Source organism: Pezoporus occidentalis, unplaced genomic scaffold (assembly GCF_034315485.1).
Source record: "Pezoporus occidentalis ecotype Australia unplaced genomic scaffold, CSIRO_AGI_Poc_V1 ctg38, whole genome shotgun sequence".
Classification (NCBI taxonomy): domain Eukaryota; kingdom Metazoa; phylum Chordata; class Aves; order Psittaciformes; family Psittacidae; genus Pezoporus; species Pezoporus occidentalis.
In genome coordinates, this window is record NW_026915702.1 from 4,418,778 (window position 1) to 4,440,093 (window position 21,316).

General features: G+C 36.8%; 1 non-coding gene across 1 annotated transcript; it reads right to left on the reverse strand.

The window, feature by feature from the left end:
• Window positions 1-13,480: 13,480 nt before the first annotated feature.
• Window positions 13,481-13,553, reverse strand: TRNAF-GAA (transfer RNA phenylalanine (anticodon GAA)). The gene has a single exon. It is a non-coding gene; the product is annotated as a tRNA-Phe (tRNA).
• Between the last annotated feature and the right edge of the window lie 7,763 nt (window positions 13,554-21,316).

Below are 21,316 nucleotides of genomic sequence, written 5' to 3' on the forward strand. Positions count from 1 at the left end.
AGTGGACCTCTTAATCCTCTCAGCCAGAGCCCAGACATTATGTGAAATAAAAACCCAGACATGGGTCTGGCTGAAAGCATTGGAACTAAGCTGAAAACACATGTGATTACTTGTGTAGGTGACAAGAGAAACTGGAATATAAAATACTCTAGGCAGTCAATAAACCTGTCTTAAAAACTTCCCTTTGTCCTCAGTGAAAAAAAAGAAACAAGAAAAAAAAAAAAAACACAACAAAAAAAAAAAAAAAAAAAAACAACCCTCAAGTGTAGCTAAACATAAATGTCAAAGTTTTGGAAAAGACAAAGTTAGCCAGGTTTTCTCCCCACGAAAAGACTACATATCAAAACATCCAGGGAATATTCCCAGCTTTGCACCCTAACTGTACTTCCTGCTGCTCCTGCAGAAATTAGCATATTAAAGATTTTTTTGGTGCATCATTAACACGTATTCTGTAAACTACAATGTAGGGCATGGATGACCAGTGACAGCTGTGAAACCTAATTTATCTCTCAGGGAACAGTGCACTTCCCTACATGATCTTGGAAAGCTCAAACACCAGAGTAATCCTTTATCACCATAAGCATCCTGCTATCAGATACAGATAAGAATAGTTTTGAATGAAAACAGTTTACAACTAGCTGGCCAACATTTTGAGATAAGACTGTAAGGGGAAGTATAAGGAAACTGGAGTTTTCCTACTGTCAACATATATCCCTAGTTAAGACTGTCATGATGATAATTTTGAGTAGCATGCATAGCATTTGTGGTGATCACCATGAAAATAAATGAATTACTTGAAAGAAGGAGCTGGTAGTGTTTTCATCATGAGCATCTTTCTCAAGATGGGAGATGATGTAAACATTCCATATTCACTAGATCATACTGATGCAGTGACTTGCAAGCCAACATGAGATATTTCCACAAGTCATCATAGAATAATACAATCTTAGAATCACAGAATGGTTTGGGTTGGAAGGGACCTTAAAGATCATCTAGTTCTGATACCCCTGCAAGGGGCAGGGACACCTTCCACTAGACTGGGATGCTCCAAGCCCCATCCAACCTGGCCTTGAACAGCAGAAAATACTGGAATAAGAACAATCAGAAAAATCAGCTTTTGCCTCTGAAGTCTCCATAAGATTTTTTATACCTCCAAGGTGGTATTTTTCAGGTATTCTTTGTGCTAAATGCCAACTCATTTCCAGAGATTTAACAAGTTGCTTCAAACCTGCCATGTGTTTGCCCAGTCTTCAGAGACTTTGCAATGCTGTATGAGTTAGTTTCTGTGCCATACTGTGAAAGCTCTGCTGTAATCACAAAACATTTTTTCCACTGGGGAAAGTGAATCTGGCAATGCATAATCATTAGCTCCCAAAAAATACCCTGCACAGCAGTGAGAGATTTCCACACACCACATATGTAGCAGCACATGCATGGAAGAAGAGCAATCATTTAGTTTGTTTTTGTGGATTAATTTTGTTGTTAACACTGATGTGCGTGTTCAGGTCTACTGCAGAAAAAGTATAATGCTAACTCAAGTATTGTGTACTGTGCAACAGCCAGCCCCATGTGGTGTTAATTGTAAAAACAGTGTCAAACGTCTTCCCCAATACAACTGGCAAGTCAGAAAAACTAAAAGGCTCTTTTGCCATAAAGTCTACAGGAACTACCAGTGCTCAGTTCTCACTGTAACTCCAGGAGAAACAAAGCAAAAATGGGGAGGATGAGAAGCAAGCAAGAAAATAAATGCTTATTTATAGTTCCTTAGCATGGACATGAAATCCAGACTGCCACAATGATTGATTTGTGCTTGGGTTTTTATTGCTGTTCTGGTCTGGAATGGCAGCCTGTATATACCTTTTTTTTTTCAAAAGGAGTATTTTTCCTTTTGAATCCTGTGCTGTCAGACATATAACATATACATCTTTAACACTCCTCAGTCTGTACAGGAATTCTTTACATTAGGCTGAAAGTTTTGAAGTGCTTCCTGGAAGAATGACTGGAGGGCAGCATGTCCCTCTCTCAGTGGCATGGGTGACTGCCCCCAGCAGTCTGCAGGGCACACAGGAGGGCTTGGGGACTGAGAGCAGTTGGTGCTGAGGCATTGCCAAAATGAGTGTTTGATATTTGGTGAGAGAAAAACTTCATCCCCAATTTCCATGGATGGCTAAGTGACAAAACCACCTCCAAACTGAGGGTGTTTAGCAGCAGCAGCTTTTTTAGGCTGTACCTGAACTGTGCTCCTGCAGTGCTGAGAAACACAAAGTAGTTTTAAACAAATTAAGTTGGTCTCAGAGTCAGCCTGCTCAGATGCAGCCTGCAGTATAGCACAGCTTTAGACAAATGTTCTGTGTCTCAACAAGATGGAACTGATGTGCTGTGCTGGAAAATTGGGCAAGTCTCCCACGTATCTTTGAATCAGTTATCCCATCTTCAGGGGAGTTTGCGGGGCTTTCTAACACATCCCAGGCAGAGAGGTACAGACTTACCTCTGTACCACAGAGAGCATATAACAACTGATCCTTTGCATGAAATGATAGCTACAACCACAAATGGTTGCTACAACCGCTACCTACAAATTAGTACTAAGTGCTAAGTATTATCATCTGTTGTTAACACCACTAGAAACTGCAGCAAAATCAGATAGACATGGTAAGTTTCCCATCTGAAGGCCATCCAGGCTTGTAAAGTGTTAGGTGATTTTTGTATCTTTTATTTTGCTGAGCAACACAGGCTTCTCCCCAAAACAGGCTGTTAGATCCATCCGAGCTACTGATCTCCATGCTATGTCCACAATTCTCACTCTGAGTGCTGTGCTGAGGTCACTGTAACAGAACGCATCCAGACAGAGGAAGAATTAAGGATGAGGGAAGCCTGAGGGGAAATAAGTCTGAAGAAATAAGAATGAACATGCAAAAAGTGCTTCTGAGCATAAACAACTGTACAAAAAAAACCTGATGAAAATATTCTTTATGATCAACAGCAGCGTTTAGCAGCTGGGTAACAGAGAGTGTATTCAAGGGAAGCAAAACAGCTGCAAGAAACAGAAGTTACTGGGGATGCATTAGCGAAATCTGGATGTAGGTCCAGAGGTACTTGGTGCAATGATGTCTTGCAGTTTCTGTAAATGTAAAAGACACACAAAAAACAGCTCAGTCCAGTCACATTTGAATAGTCAGAAACACAGGTTGTCTTTAGAAAAAGGGGCATTTGGCATTCACTAAGGACAGTTGAATAAGATTATATGAGACATTTCTCCTTTCATTCCCCTGCTCCCCTGTTTTTTTAACAAGAATTTGGGAAAAGAAAAAACTTATGTGTGTGTGTGTGTGTGTATATGAAAGAATAAACACCATGAGAAGTACTACCTTCTTTTACTGCTATGAGGCATTCATTTCAAAGCACTGGGTCTTTCAATCACCCCGCCATTCTTACCCATCTCAGTACATTTGTTTGTTAAGATCACTTCAGAAGTGATGCAGACAGCAGCTAAAAAATAGTTTCAAAATTAAAGAAAAATATCAAAGTATAATTTTATTTTTTTTTTTAGGGCAGCACTGAATTAAGAGGTGAGAGGAAACTACACATCCTAGAATTTTTTTTATGACCTCACTGTGGGCCTCCTTTCAGCATTCAGGGAATCCTGAACTACTGCAAGTCTGCCGTTGTGGGATTTTCAGAGGGAGAGACAAGCATTTCTCACCATATTTGTGAAGTCCTCTGTGATTGCAGATTGCACAGGCACTCATTTTCACACCACATGTAAACAAGTTCTTATATATTTCTTAATTAGGTGGCTTTAAACTACACATTAGTTATTTCAAACCAAGTAGCTAAGATAAAAATTATGAGACTGATGAATAAAGCTGAGTTTTCAGGTGAAAATTACTCCAGCAATCAAGGAAATCTACTGTAGTTTACAAAGCTCCAGATAAATTTCTACATCCTTATCTGAGAGCTTCAAATTAATTGCCAGTACTGGTGCTAAAACATCCTGACAATCAGAGAGCTAGTACTAAAGATTAACAACTGCTACTGAAAGTAGCAAAAGTTATAGGAATTCCTTCAAAAATGGGGTCCTATCTTCACCTAGATTGCATCTACACACTTGCAGATAGTATGCTGTATTTCCTACCTATTGCTAAAGAAATGCAGGAAACTCAGAAAAAGACTGATATTTCCAGCTAAGCAGGTACTGGACATTCCCAATTGACCTCAAGATCTATGCTGACATAATACAGCTTGTACTTAACTGCCAAAGTCTGTAGAGGCTTGTATATATTTTTAAAACGTGTTTTATGGCATAAATGGCTAAATATATAGATTTTTATAGGAGTACATGTGTGTATAGTCTGCTTAGTCTATTATAGTACATACTGAACTAAAACATTATGTACACAGACTGGCTTAGAAGTGCATTCAAATTTCTCTTCAACCATTAACTCCTGCAGGTGCTATTTTCTCGGACATTTTAAAATAAATGGATAAGCAGTTTCTAAGATATCCCTTAATACAGTAAGTTGGCACTCTTTTTCTTAATGCAGGATTTTTAGATAACGTTTTCTGGATTAAGGCATAAATTTCATTTGGGGTAAATTTTGTTGCTAAAAATAGCATGAGATTAAGGTGAGTTTTTAGAAAAAGTTAACTGTAATGGGTGTAGATAGAATCATTTTCTTTCTCCAACATTCCTCCAGATTTTCTCTGGACAAATGAAATATCTGGGGATATAAAATAACTGTAAAACCCCATGCTCTCTTAGCACCCTGTTTTCTGTCACGTATATCTGTGCCCTTCCAGTCAGAGGTTCCAATGCTTCAATTCCAAATGTAGTTTTTGTTGTCTTAAAGTGATTTTTTGTTGTCTTAAAGTGATTGGTAGCAGTCAGAAGCCAACAGCTTGATGGAGGTAGCCAGTCAGACAGGCAGAAGATTCAATTGTGATTTTATACCTGGCTATCAGGTGCTAGGTTTGCTCAGATAAGAAGAAAGGAACTGGTTTGATCCATAGCTGCGTACGTCAACATAACTATGCTGTAGAAAGGGAAAGGAAGTGAGGCTTCTTTTCACAATGTGAGATTGTGGCAAATCATGCAATTCCCCAAATGGGTTGTTTCACACACTTGTGTAAATGTAACTTTTGGCTTCAGAATGAAAGTTTCAACAAATTTCCCCAAAATGGTTTCCAAAGTTTTTGGAGATTCAATTGGGTTGAAGTGATGCTGTAAGGGATCCAAATGGCACAAGGGTAGTAGGCTTTTAACTGATTACATTAGTAATTAAAAAAGCCAAATAGAGCTTCATGCTCTTTGGGTCACCAAAATGATTTTTGTCCCTTTCATGTACATAAATTATAAGTAAGGATGAGAAACTTAAGTTAAAAGAAAGACTTTGTACACACACACAGTTTTAGGTAGGAGTCATTAATTAATGTTTTTTCCTAAATTAAGAATTAGTTTTAATTATTCAAAGAGCCAAGCAGTGAAACAATTGAGAAGTATGTTATTTTCTTAGAAACTTTTATATCTTTAGTCAGGATTTGATCCGAGAATTCTGGCAGTGAAAGAAAGACCTCTTTCCCTGCTCCTGTCCTCCCAGTTATTTCCTGTATATTCCTTTCAACATCTTCACGGTGAATTTTATCATCCTTATAGCTGAGTCCACTACATCATGAAAAATATTTTCCTTCCTGTTCTTTTAAATAAAGTATTTATCAGTGTGGATATTCTTGGTAGTTAAAATCAAAGTCAGAATCTGAATAAAAAGAAACAAATTTACATTTTATACTACTTGATTGATGTTATGGGCCAAATTCCACTCTCCTTTTCAGTTGCAGAGTGCAATTAAGAACAGAATTTGGCCTAGTGTGAGCCATCATATTAAGAATATCATTTTCAGAAAAATCAATTCTAAGTGTTCACTAACTTTGTATATAAACAGTTTAGGGTTCATGGAAAAGCTATTTTGGGTTAAAATAAAAAATTATTAGGAGTGTAAATAAGCTTACTTCAGTCTCTTTTCAGCAGAAGATCCACTGTTTGTTTATGCCGATGAACGTTTAAAACTTAGCCATTACTAACTGCTGAATTTTCAGGGCTTTCCCTTTAACAGGATGATTTAGAGAATCCCACATGCACAAGCCTATTAACTGGCGGGTAGATTCTTGCTTGAATTGATTAATCCAGTTATCTAACAGAGTCTTTTTGATCCAAGGTGAGAGAACTGCTGAGAAACAAAATTCAAGATCTAATGAAATTAAGTGTGTACATGGATGACCCTTTCCCAACAGTTTGAAGTAAAATATCAGAAGGTAATGCAGCAGAGTAGAAATTAATGAAATGGAAACCAGAATCACTAAAGCTATTAAGAACAAATAAGATTTTCCTGCAGTGTTCAGCCATGGCAAGCAATGTTAGTGAGGACTCAGACCACAGAGTCAGTTGACAATAATATGAATTTCATGTACAAATGGATCACAGCAGGTAAACAGGGTGATGAATAAGTTTGCAGGCACAATGCCTAGGTAACCACAAACAGGGGCAGTTTGGAAGCATGGATTTTGTGGGTGATTATCTGAACATAACTTGGTTTACGTTGTTTAGACTTTAAGTTGGGATAAAAGTTTCAGGAAGAATTCCTGCTACAGAAAGTTTTGGAACTTGAATTTTTATTTTTGATTTTTTTTTCATTTTATATTTAGAAATTATTTTGAATTTTTATTTTAGAACAGGACAGAATGATGACAAAATGAAAGCAAGAAACCAAAACATTAATTAATATGCGGGTTTCAGAGTAAAAAACCCACCCACCCAACCAACCAACCAAAAAAACCCCAACTAGGTTTGATTTAAATTTGTGATCACAAGTTTCTTCAGTTCTCATTTAAGCCAAAGTGCTAGAGGTGACAGATAAGGTTTTGGTAGTTAAATTAGATACAAGTTTTATTAAATACATGAAAGTGTGGCCTACATCAGCTTAATGTTCAAAGTATCTTAAGTTCAGTGCACATCATGTAGGAGGAGTAAATGTCTTGAGGCTCCTTAGGGATGGATCGGTTACATGATATATTTTCTGAGGGATGTTACAGAGAGTGATGAATAACCAGGTAAGCCCCTGTATTATTTTAAAGCAGTGCTGCAATATATATCATAAATGAGTGGAATATCTATTATTTATAAAATTGGAATGATCTTAAATCTGCTACTATTGTTATTATTACCATTATTGTTAATAATATTAATTATGATCATAGCTATATAAAATCTATTAAGAATTACTAACATAATTAGTATTCAGTGCCAGGCTGGATGGGTTTTGATCAATCTGGTCTAGCAGAAGCTGTCCCTGCCTGTTGCAGGGAGGTTGGAACTAGATGAGCTTCAAGGTCTTTTCCAACCCAAACCATTCTATGGTTCTATAATCTACTGCAAATGTCAAGAATTTCCACTTCATTCAGAAGGAAAAAAATGACAGAAAAATAAAAAAGGATAAAAGTCACACAGGAGAGTGTTTTCTCAAGGCATGTCTAATCAGCATTTAATAAGACTAGAAATTTTAACTTTCCTGTTGATTAGCTATTGGTTTACAGTGCAAATGACAGTTGCTGCTTGTTTAAATATTACGATTGCAGAGGCTGGGAAAGAGAACTTTAGGGGTGCCATATTTCTGCATAGTTTAAGATCTTTAAATATCAGTGGTTAAGCTGATTAATGCACACATCTGTAAGCTAAATTCTTAGATGCTGTTCTCAGGCTGGCTGAAACCAGAAAGTGTTGGGTATCTACTGAGGAGGTTTAAGATTCCCAGCTCAAAATCCAAAGCACACACATATGCCTAAGGATCTGAATGGAAACATTTGAAACCAGCCTGCTGCCACCAGTGTATTCATGTTCAGGGTTATAGAATTTGCCAACATAAAATAGATTTAATTTATGAGATAGAGTCACATTGTGCACTGTGCAGCCCAAACCACATGATAAACATATGGAGCAGAGTTATATATATTTATTTTATTCATTTTTTTTTTTGCTTTTTTTTTCTTATAATTTGTCCTTAGTCTGCTTTCACTTTGTGTGTAGTCTCACCACTTACAATACAACAATCAAGAAATGCACAAACACTTCCAGCAGAATAAGGCATTGGATGAATGCCTCATCACATTATATTCTTGACGATTAAAGTAAAGGAGTAATTGAAATTCCAAGTGATGCCAGTATCTGAGTAAGGTTGAAAAATACTACTCCCTGGCAAAGTGGGAAAATGAAGAACTAACTTAATTTCATTAGATAAAACAAAATTTAAAGTATAATAATTCATAATGTTTTCTTGTCTTGAATGACTTTAGAAAATAAAAAAGCTATTTTCCTTTGCAAATAAACTTTTGGACAAGTTACAAGAAAGACTGTTCTAGTTTAATTGACCTTATTCTCTTGCAGCACTTAATATTTTTCAAAGGCAAAGACAATCTGATGGGAAGGTGGCACATAGGAATTTAAGGATATTTTTCCACAGCTGAATACCTTATGAATCATAGGTTATCTTATCAGACACCATTCTGCTTTTGAGTCCAATTCAAGTTCAAGATATGATCAGGCCATGAAAATCAAAATGTTCTCTCCAGCAGCTGTACTGTGTGTTTGACCGAACCAGAACTTTTTTAAGTTTCATTTGTATCTTGTTTTGTTCTTGCTATGAAAATGATGAGAATATTTTCATATATCAGGCTGAATAAATTACTGAAGCGAGCTTTTTTCTTTTTTTTTTTTTTTTTTTTTCCATTGGAGTGTTTTCTAGCTTGTCTGGTGGCCAGAAAAATTCAGACTGCTAAATTAACTGACCACATGCTTTCCAGTGAGAAGCTTACTTTAACTTATTTTACGCTCAAAACCTGTTTTTACAGTCTCTTTCAAGCTTTGATAACAATCTCTAAACCCGAAAAAAACCAAACCCTACCTTATTTCTTATTCCCTCACTGAGATAAAGGTGATCTTTACCTCTACAGTGGTAGCTTCAGAGTGAGAAATACAACTCTCTAACCCATAAGATGAGTCTCAGCAAAAAAATAAACATTAGTTTATTAGAGAAAGCTTCACACAGGGAGCAAGCCTTATGAAATGGGTCTGAAAACCTCTTTTCTAGGACAGGAACTTTTAGAAAATAAGAGGCAGCTATAACTAATAAAGCTTGTCTTTAGACTGAAATTCAGACCTTGATCTTTGCAATTGAAGGGCAGTTCTACAGGATCCTTTGCCAGTAATGTTTCCTATTAGATTTTCAAATATAGGATGCATTGTGTGGATCAGTACTTTGAAGGACAGGGTGATAGACATGTTGATTCACTCTCATTCTCAGTAAAGCACAATGACTGGTAACTTAAGACTTCTATGCAAATAATTTACCATTTCTGATATTTGAGACTACCAACAAAGAAAAGGAAATATAACAAAGTATACATATTTAGGAAAAGAAAGCAGTACCTATATTACTTGCACATTCTGTAAAATTGATCTGAATTTCATGGGCTTTTTTCAGTATGATCTGAGGTTAATAGTGAAAGAAATCCTACATTGTAGTCTCTCACAAAAATGCCCATTTTTCAATCAAATCATGTGTACGTTTTGAGGAAATGGTTCAGCATTGATTTAATTTCACTGGTTTCTTTGGTACTCTGGCAGAATTATCATAGAATCATAGAATAGTTAGGGTTGGAAAGGACCTTAAGATCATCTGGTTCCAACCTCCCTGCCATGGGCAGGGACACCTCACACTAAACCATATCACCCAAGGCTTCGTCCAACCTGGTCTTGAACCCTGCAAGGGATGGAGCATTCACAACCTCCCTGGGAAACCCATTCCAGTGCCTCACCACCCTCACAGGGAAGAATTTCTTCCTTATATCCAGTCTAAACATCCCCTCTTTAAGTTTTCACCAGTTACCCCTTGTCCTATCACTACAGTCCCTAATGAAGAGTCCCTCCCCAGCATCTCTTTAGGCCCCCTTCAGATACTGGAGGGCTTCTATGAGGTCTCCACACAGCCTTCTCTTCTCCAGGCTGAACAGCCCCAACTTCCTCAGCCTGTCTTCATACAGGAGGTGCTCCAGTCCCCTGATCATCCTCGTGGCCCTCCTCTGGGCTTGTTCCAACAGTTCCATGTCCTTTTTATGTTGAGGACACCAGAACTGCACACAATACTCCAGGTGAGGTCTCACGAGAGCAGAGTAGAGGGGCAGGATCACCTCCTTCGACCTGCTGGTCATGCTCCTTTTGATGCGATCCAAGATACATTTGGCTTTCTGGTTTGTGAGCGCACACTGCCAGCTCATGTTCATTTTCTCATCAACCAACATCCCTGGCACATCTAGTTACTGTACTGCCAGATCCTGAAAACATTCTGGAATCTCATACCAGAGGACGCTGCGGCATATTTGTTTTGGGACTGGTGCTGAGCACTAACGGCCTGGCTCTGATCCCTTTGTTATTGAACGATAGAAATAAATTATTTAAGTAGATACAAAATTCATGCTTTCATGCTGTATCTGTCTTCAGTCTTATGACTTCCCTCTACCTCACCACTGAAAGAATAGTGAAGACATTTCTCTACACATGAAATGAAATTATCCTTGTTTCTTTTTTAGAGTTTTTGTAGCTTTTTTCTTTTTTAACGTATATATAATTTGCTGAATATTAAATAGTGTTAAAGATAAGTGGTCCTTTTTTTTCTCACAGTTGATAGAAATATTTTTCTTTCAACAATTTGGATTTATATAGGAAATAATTTGCACTTTTAAGAAACATTTTTCTTCAAACTACTGTTCCAAGAGTGATATTAAGGTTTGAGATTAGAGTAATTCACTATAAATGTTGAAGATAATTGGGAAAATATGTTTAGAAAGACAATCTAGGTCTATATATACAGTGAAGTATGACAACTTATCAAGGTAATGCAATATGTGCAGCTGAGCGAAAAGTTAAGATGAAAGCTTCAGGAATGTGATAGTTTGTTATGCAGGATGTACTAAGTAAGCCCAGCGCATTGTAAAAATATTTAGCCAGAGAAATTACTCGCCGTTTGAGTAAATGTTTCCTCTATATTAAAGTAATCTGGAACATAAAAACATTTTCTGGGGTGATTGTAGTATAACAAAGGAGCAAATTAAGGGTAAATTGGTACATAAATGCAAAAAAGTTTATTTCCTTCATCATATCCCAGAAATGTCTGTGGGACGATGGCTCTGTGCTCCCTTTGTTTGTGCAGCAGAAGCTGACCTTTTCTATGTCCCGGAATGGATGTGCTAGTATAAAAGGCAGTGCAGCAAAATAGATTGGGAAAACAGTATTCCCAGAGAATGGGAGAAAATGAAGCTACCGGACTCAGTTAATTTAATTATTTCTCACAGGCATGCATTGTACTCCGGAAATATGCCACCATTTTACTGTAAACACAGAATAAATCATATCAAGGACTTAGATTAAAGATTGAATAAAAAATATTTTTGTAATGCAGAGCTTCTATTCAAAACTAGTTGTCTTGACTCTGCCAAACCACCCTTCTTGGCTGGTCTGTGCTAGTAAATGTTCAAAATTTAGAACAAAAGTCATATGACAGCAAAAATAAATAGGCAAAATACCCACACAGAAAGGATACACCAGTAACAGTTCATTACACAATGGTTTGATGGTTTGGTGTGTAGCAGCCGAGTGATGGAAGGGGGTTATTCTGCCACCTGGAAAGAAATGGAAAGAAAGTTGAAAAGCGTGAAAGGGTTTGGTGATGAAGAATTAAGACAGGAAAATGTGGATTGAAACCCAATTGAAAAATCTCTAGTCAGAATAGAAAACTCTTGGATCAGACAACTAACAAAGACAGAGAAGGAGTAGTTAAGGTATTATTATGCAGTTAAAGCTTCAAGATACCATTAACATCTATCAGATTTGTTTCTAGAATAAAATTTTTGTTGATTAACATTAAGAAGTCTAAAAGTTCAAAGGAAAACCTAACCACAAATGGTGTCTCAGATGTCCAGCTGACCAATGAAGACAGCAACTTCTCATCCCAAGATTCTTTTTTGCTGTTAGAAAAGTGTAATGTCTGTTGCATGGTAGGATCATTCAAGATAAAATTCTAGTTCTTTAAGCTTTCTAAAAAAAAATTGGAACAGAAAATGAACTTGAAAAGTTTCTCTAGAAGTAATAAAGTGTTGTTTTTTTTTTCCTGATTTTTGTTTAATTTAACTGTTTAATTCCTTTTGCATATTTTGATGCATGAAAATGTGTTATTTATAGCTTATACTGGCTTGGTTTCTTTTCCTTTTTCTTTTTTTTTTTTCTTTTCTCCTTATTTTATGTCATCAACACCATGGAAGAGGACAAATCCTTCAAATCAAGAAATGATACTCTGAAGTGCAAAGTAAAAGTTGAGTCACTTTGGAGCTCAGTATTCATGAAACAGAGACTTTCTTATCCATGAACCATAGATACCTGCCCCAGCTGACTCCCTTTTTAAGCGTTAAGCATAGTCCACACACTCTATTTCAAAGTTTAAATTTACAATAGACTCCATTCATAAAACTGTCATGGTAGGTTTTCTAAAAGCATTTCACACTGATATGCAGAATGTTTCCAAGCTGAGTGGTTCATACATATTAAAGCTTTCTCCTTTACAGACAGATGGTCAACTTGCCATTGAACTGTTGGAGAAAAGGCAGGTGGAGAAGTTTAGCTCAGAAATGCCATACCACAGTGAAACTTGCTCATAAAGAACTGATCTATGCTCTTTGCTCAGTTTTTAGAACTCATTTTAAGAATGTGACCTAACTCTCATCAAATACAGCAGGTGTCGGTAGGAACTGGAAAATGCCATATGTCTGAAAAGGAGCAAAACAACTTGTGAGAGGGAGTGGAAATGCATGACAAAATAAAATAAATTTTTGTCCTATACAATTTCTTTTTTGCTACTGTATTGAAAAATATAACCCATTTCATGCCTTGAAAAAAAATCATGTTGGGCTGTTTCTTAACTGATGGAAATTTCTGCTGTTGTGACTTCTGTAGGTCTACAGTGAATCCAGATGAGTTTGTACCATGTTCCTTTATATTACGTAGAGCAGGAGATATATTGTATATGGGGCAAAGTGTATGGGGTGAAGATCACACAATGGCAGTATTCCAGTTCTCCTTTTGCAGAGAATTTCTTTCATTTTATTGGTTTTCTAAGAATTTCCAGTCAATTTCCTTCACATTTTAATGCTTCATCTTTTTTTGCAGGGAGGCAAAAATTTTACCAAAAAAAAAAAAAAGTTAGAAATCAGAGTAGAGGCGCAGGATCATCTCCTTCAACCTGCAAAATGTCTAAGGTTGGAGAAAAAACTTGAGATCAGCTAGTTCAACCCCATTGAGGTGGGCAGGAATACCTCAGACTAGGCCATATCACTAAAAGTTGCATCCAACCTGGCCTTGAACATTGCCAGAGATATATATTGCTGCCGAAACCCGGGATTGAACCAGGGACCTTTAGATCTTCAGTCTAACGCTCTCCCAGCTGAGCTATTTCAGCTCCTGAATATAAATAATAGACAATAATTATAGAAACTGAAATTGAAAAAAAGATCATAGAACCATACAAGAGTTACAATTAGAAAGAGCCATAAGATCATCTGGTTTGAATCCTCCTGCCGTGGGCAGGGACACCTCACAACAGACCAGGTTGCTCAAGGCCCTGTCCAGCCTGGCTTTGAAGACTTGCAGGGATGGGGCATTCACAGATTCCTTGGGCAGCCTCTTCCAGTGCCTCACCACCGTCACAGGGAAGAATGCAAATGCCTCCATTACAACCCAGTTTTCTACACATCACAGTGGAAATGCAGTACTTGTATAATGTGGTTTGCCAAATACTATCAACATAACTTTAGAAATTCTAGTGTAGATCAAGACTGTTATTTTTCATCTTCCGTCTGATCAAGTAAAAATAAAGAGCCTCCTTTGGATAGACTACCCACATTGCTGGTCAAAACCAGAGCTGGGAAAAAGCTTGACTTAAACCGGTCTAAATATATTATATGATGACAAAACCCTGATTTATATATTTTGAGTGGGTTTTCTTTTAGATTTAAACTGTAAACTTTGTCATTATAGTTTTAGGAGGATTTGATAAGTATGAGAAATTTTATAAACCATAGCCATGTTGAATTATCCCAGATGAATGAGACCTTCACAAGAACACACTTCTGAGAATGAGCATTAGGGCTCTGCAGGATGCTGTTCCCTTGCCAGGCAAATTGGCATTTGAAAAATGACAATATGGTCACCCATTTCTGATGGGAATGACTGACTCATGATGATTTTTTTCACTTGTGGCTACCAAAATCCCCACTGACAGAAGCCTTTTTTTGTAAAGCTTGTAATAAAATCTGTTTAATTTTGGTATATAATAGACTCCTGTCTCCAGTGTCAAGTGAGGGTCTTAGAGGAACACAAGTTAGACAGTGCTTTTATATTAGCATACTTAACACTCATAGTCACTGTTTTCCCACCTCAGACCAGACTTTCTATATTACGCATTTTAAAACTTCTAATTCAGATTGGAAATATAGTCATCATATTGGGTTTATCTTACACATTAAGAAAACCAGGATCAGTTTCCTTTCCCCTTTCCCCCTTTTCCCTTTCTGCTTTCCCTTTCCCCTTTTCCCTTTCCCCTTTTTCCTTTTCCCTTTCCCCTTCCCCCTTCCCCTTTTCCACTTTTCCATTTCCCCTTTCCCCTTTTCCTTTTCCACTTTTCCATTTCCCCTTTCTCCTTTTCCTTTTCCACTTTTCCATTTCCCCTTTCCCTTTCCCCTTTCACTTTCCCCTTTCCCCATTCACTTTCCCCTTTCCCCTTTTCCCTTTCTCGTTTCCCCTTTCACTTTCCCCTTTATCTTTCCCTTTTCCCTTTTCCCTTTCCCATTTCCCCTTTCACTTTCCCCTTTATCTTTCCCTTTTCCCTTTCCCATTTCCCCTTTCACTTTCCCCTTTATCTTTCCCTTTTCCCTTTTCCCTTTTCCCTTTTCCGTTTCCCTTTTCCCCTTTCCCCTTTTCCTTCCCTTCCCTTCCCTTCCCTTCCCTTCCCTTCCCTTCCCTTCCCCTCCCCTCCCCTCCCTTGCCCTCCCCTCCCATCCCATCCCCTCCCCTCCCCTCCCCTCCCCTTGACTCACCTTTCCTTTCCTCCCCTTTCCTCCCCTTTTCTTTCCTCTTTCCACAGTTTTTCAATAGAATTACTACATTAATAAGCCTGGAGCAAGTTTAATGTTTTGTTGGCACAAATACTTTCAAATCTACATATTTTTTCATTTACCACAATGGCTTTGCCTGCCAGGTATTGGTAGAACATTTCATGTGCAATGTGCACAATTGTTTTTTCTAGAACTTCACCATAAGCAGTACATTTCCATTTTTCCTCTGATCCATCTACAAAACCAGTCTAAACTTCTGAAATACAAGTGCATCCTTAGTTTAAAATCAAGGCTTTAGCTGCATTTGTTTATCCTTAAACATAGGGATAAAATGAACATGAATATGTGACTACAAGCTGTCTTCTGATCCTTGAGTTGGTACCTGATTCTACTGTGTTTCACCTTCATAAATCTAAGGGGAAATATTCCACTGAGCCAGACCTCCTGATCTGTTTGTTCTCACATGCCCTCTGCATTTGCCCTATGACAAATCTTAATGAAGGGATAGAGATGAGAAATTATATCAAAAAGTAATGGTACATTTTATTTTAAAATCCTGTGTATGCAAAACGGGTGTATCTCACACATTTGTGAGCTTGCTTGCAAGTAATGAGCATTGCCTGCTCATTCTGTCATAAAGCACATCCTACAATACTGTGCTCCATGTAAGTTTTCAACCAAGAAATCCAAAGTGCCAAACTGTAATGTAGAATATGATGCTGCTCTTGTTTAATCTATTGTTTCACTCAGTCAAATGCAAAATTCTTCCCTGAGACCAATATTTTTAATAAAACCAGATTTCACTATGAAAGCAAATGACAGAACTAGTTTCCATTCAGCACTGCAATAAAGTGAACAGATGTCAATTAATGGTTAATTGGTCTAAAATGGAGCTGTATTTCAAAATTATTATTTTTTGAACTCTTCATTCCACAAAAATGCCCTCTTTTTATTGTGGGTTTTTGTTGTTTTGTTTTGCTTTTTCTCCTACCCTTCAATAAAATAGTTTTGAAAACTGAGTGAGAATTGGACTTCATTCTGAGTTCTGATTTTCCTTCTTTACTGACAAAGGCAGACCACATGCAGGAGTTTTCTCTCACTCACCTTCCTCATCCATTATTCACTGTAGAAGATGTGGAAGTAAATTATAACTCAAATACCACACTCATTAATCACAGGATGTGTTTTAATTGGGAACATATTTTGACACCTTAAGAAATAGATGGATTAACGAAATATCAGAACTATGGCTGAAAGCTACAGATCAAGAGCACTTTGGCAGAGTAAATTCAGGATTTCACACACTGAGATGTCTTAACTTCATTAGAATTGTCCTCAGTTTTCTCTCCCGCAAATGGAATAGAAAGACTAATGGAAAGACTGTACATTTAACAGAAACTAAAAGGGCTATGAAAAGAATAAAAAGTGGGACAATGCAAATATGTTACTCTGTGAGATTTATTGCTAAACATTTCACTAAAGATTTTTTTTTTAATGGTTCTGTTAAGAGTTATTATAATGATTTTGGAGACAAAGTCCAGTAAGTAAAGTGTAAAGAGGGAATTTCACCTTCTTTTCTGTACAAATCAGAATTTAACTTTAACTACCAATGCATCCATAATTTTTTAGGGATGAAAACCCCACAGCTGCCTTCACATAGGCTCTTTGCCTTCCTCCCAGACTAATGGGATAACTGAATAATAGATTGATTCTCTTTGCCATCATATATCTTGCCCTGAATCGGCTGTAGCTTGTTTTGATAAAAATGTCCATCTTAAGAACTGTGTTTATTTTCTAGTTCATTTTCTTCGGATGCATTTTTATTGATGTATAGGTTTCCTAACTGAATGTACAACAAAGACATAGACCATCTTATGACTTGAATTAGTGTTATTAAAGCTGTGAAGTGAAATATTCTAAAATGAGACAAACCTTCTGTATTTCTGTTTTACTTGGATCATCTGTTGTCTCCTAGGAGCCTAGTAAGAAAGCAGCTTAAACGTAGCATTGACCTAAATATCATTGCTATGTATAGGATAAATTTTATTTAAACTAAAGCTATAGTAAATCTCCTAGCTTAATAATTTGCAAAACTCTTGAGGTTTGCCAATAAAATTCAGCTGGAAAGAGTGCTCTTCTTTCCTTATCTATTAGCTATGAGATGTTCCTTATTTATATTCAAAAAAAGCACTTGTAATATCATATAGGCTCTGAGCCTTGTGCTAGAGTGCACAATCGTATTAGTAAATATAGTCAACTAGGCTACATCCAAACAGTTTAGCCTTTAATTTAAGAGCTGGTAGAATAAATCTAATGGAAAAAAAAAAAGACAACCAAAAAAAACCCACAAAACTAACACCAAAAAAAAGAACCCCCCGCCAAAAAAAAAACAAACCAAACAAAACAAAACCAAACTACTTAGAATAAGAAGGGATATGGTTTAGTGGCGTGCTAGGTTAACGTTTGGACTCCATGATCTTAAATGTCTTCTCCAACATAAACAGTTCTATGACTGAATGATTCTACGATAAAGAACTGGAACATTTTACAAGTTCACAACACTAGATTAAATCTATGTTTACAGGAACTCTCTTCAAGTGCTACAGAAATGGAAGATACTAGCTCAGTAGGTGGCACTGTTCCCTCAAAATCAATACGAAGCTTTTTCTTGGACAGGTATCTGGGGCACTGAAGTAGTAAAAGTTTTCTGTCAATGATCTACAGAATTCTGCATCTAATCACTGTAGTGATTAAAGATATTGTGCTTTCAGGAAAAGACGGATAATTTTATCTTGCCAAGTAAATAACAAAGCAGGGAAAGAATAGTATGTAATTTTGTTCTTTTTGTACATATGGTATTCTTTCTCATTTCTTGTCCTAAATTTTTAGGTGTTCCTTCATCTCAGTTAGTTGCTTTCATTAAATAGCCAAATTTAGTGCAAAATATCAAATATATTTTTTCATTAAAGTTTAATGTTCCATTCTCTGATTAATAATACAAAAATATTTAAAATAAAGGCCTTTCTGAGGTCAGACAAAAAAAGAAAACAGGGCAAAACTGACTTTAGCAAAACCTTAGCATAATTTTACCTAAAAAAATAATTTGTGTATAGATTTTTTTAAACATATCAACAAAGTAGAATAATCTATTATATTTGTGAAAACGTAGCATTAAAAAACTTAACACTCACAAAGCACTTCAAAAAGTTAAATCTCTAAGAAAGTCTGGTAAGTGTTAATAGCTGGTAAAAAAATATGTGCTTGAATACATGAGTGGTAGATTCTACTTGCTCCAGTACTGCAGACTTTGTTCAATTAAACTTTCATCAGGTATCTGCATCCAGAATTAGAGTTTGATTTACAAATCGAACAGTTGAAAGCGCGTTTTGTAGACTTTATTGCAAGACCACTTTACAAAACTGTTTCATGGTATAATCAAGAAAACATTTCTAATGTTGAAAATAGGATCTCTAACAAGATCTGCACAAACTTCACGATTTGTACGATGTAATACAAACTTAAGAATGTTATCTCTATGGTACCTAATTTCATAGTTGCTTTCAAAACCTGCTAAAGCTCTCTTAGGCTAATATACCTTCAGATGAAGAGAACTATGACAGATGTTTAATTTCCTTTAAAAAATGAAATAATGAATAATTAAACTAGACAGGTGATTTCAGTAGCTAAACTTTTATTTAAAGCTTACAAACAACTCGGGAAAGATTTCCCAGAAAACATTTTCTGAAATCAAAATGTAAATGCTGCTTTTTCTGACTACAGTATATGCATATCATTGATCTTCTCAGAAGAAATTAATGTTCCTAATTTGGCAGGTTAGTTCTTTGAAGTGCTTTTAGGAAAATAAAGATACATGATAATAAAAGCAACATTGGCATGCTGGATCCTTTAATTGCAGTTGTTTATTTTTCCATTTTGTAATCCAAGCATTCAGGCACTTAACAGTTTACATGCAGATTTTGCTTGTAAAATAAACCATCACATGTGTAAACTATCACACTGAAAGTGAATGAAGGTTTATGGTAACTTTGAGGGTCTTTTATGACATAGAGAAAAGCCCACAACTACCCTGGTGTTACAGATTGTTAACAGTCACTATTTGAATTCTTCTTAATGGATAACACCCAATAACTGTTTTGCTTTCCACTGTGCCTGCAATCCGATATCTGTAAGAAATCTTAAACTAAAAGTCAGCTTAAAATCTTTACTAAAATCTTAAAGAAGAGAATGAACAATAAAGCATTTAGTGTTTCTAAAAGCCATATGCCTTATTTTTAATGTCCTAAAGTTCAAGCTATCCCCAGTTTACAATAGCATTAACTGCTTGAGCTCAAATTTGGCTAAACTGCATAAGGAAAGCAAAAAATGGAATACCCACAGTAACAAGAGTGATGATGACTGTTCCAGCAGTGGTTTCAACTTCAGGTCTGAGAAAGCAATGTCATGTTTCTGCATACATCAAGTCCACTGTATTCATGGATTAGTATTTTTTTATGACACATTAGAAAATGTGTCAGATCACACATTATTAGAAATGCAATTAGAAATTAAAAATTAGGATTTCTTTTCAAATCTGGCCTATCTTCTTCCCTTTCTGGGTTTAATGCTTGCTATAGAAACATAAATTTCGTAACAATGGAATGAGACAAAACTTAAAATTGTAATTGATCCTTACTTTTAGTATTAGGTTTCTGAACATCAGGAAGTTTTTTTGGGAAAAAAGAATAAATTATTAGTTGAAAGGGCAAATTTGCAATCAATCATAATCTTCCAAATCCACGTCAAGCCACTCTTTTCACAGAGCTTAGAAATACATGAAATGCTGTGAAGTCCTTAGCTATGCACTGCCTAAAGTACTGAGGCTTGGTTTGGTTTGAAATCCCAGGAAAGCTTTGTAAAATGAAACAAAATTGAGTAATATATAAAAAAAATATAAGTTTGAGGCACAGGATAGTCTGTCAATATTTTATCATCACACTCTTGTTTAATAAATTATTTCATTTTTCATGTTATTTTCTGGTTTTACTTATCTCTCCAGATATCTCTGTGATAAGTTATTGTTTCTTACTATTTTACTGTCATTTATTTACTACATGGTAATGTTTGTTGCCTTTCTCTCAAAATGCTTACACAGATGTTTTCATAACAGTGATGGGATCACCTATGGCTGCCAAGGGATATTGGATACTGAGGGAGATGGTGAAAGTGCTCAGGCAGACATTTTCCATCACTTAGCAGCAGTCCTGGCAGACAGGGGAGGTCTCATTTAACTGGAAGTTGGCATATGTTATGCCCATTTAATGAACAGCAGGAGGGAGTATCTTGGAAACTATAGGCCTGTCAGTATGACCTTCGTGACAGGGAAGGTTATGGAGCAGATCATCTTGACTGCCATCATGATGCACATACATCTAGGTGATCAGGCCCAGCATAAGTTTATGAAAGGTAGGTCCTCCTTGATTAAAGTGACCTCCTTCTACCGCAAGGTGAACTGGCTGTGGCTGCGGATTTTGTCTACCAAGATTTTATCAAAGCTTTTGACACTGTTTCCCACAGCATTATCTTGAAGAAACTGGCTTTCTCTGAGCTTGGATGGATGTACCCTTTGCTGGGTTAAAAAAACTGGCGGGATGCGTGGTGAACAGAGCTCAATCCAGTTGGCAGATGATCAAAGTGGTGTTCCCCAAGGCTCAGTGTTGGGACCAGTTCTGTTTAATCTTTTTATCAATGATCTGGGTGAGCGAATTGAGTGCACCCTCAGTAAGTTAGTAGATGACACCAAGCTGTGTGGACGTGTTGATCTGCTTGAGGGTAGGAAGGCTCTGCAGAGGGATTTGGACAGGCTGGATTGACGGATGCAGGACAATTGTATGAGGTCACAATAACCCTCACAATTCAGTGCTACAGGCTTGGAAAAGAGTGGCTGGAAAGCTGCTCAGCAGAAAAGGACTTGGGGGTGTTGGTCAACAGCCCAATGAATACGAGCCAGTGTGTGCCCAACGGGCAAGAAGGGCACTCCCAACAGTAAAGATACTGCGGTACTGAAGTGCGTTCAGAGAAGGACAATGAAGCTGGTGAAGGGTCTAGGGCA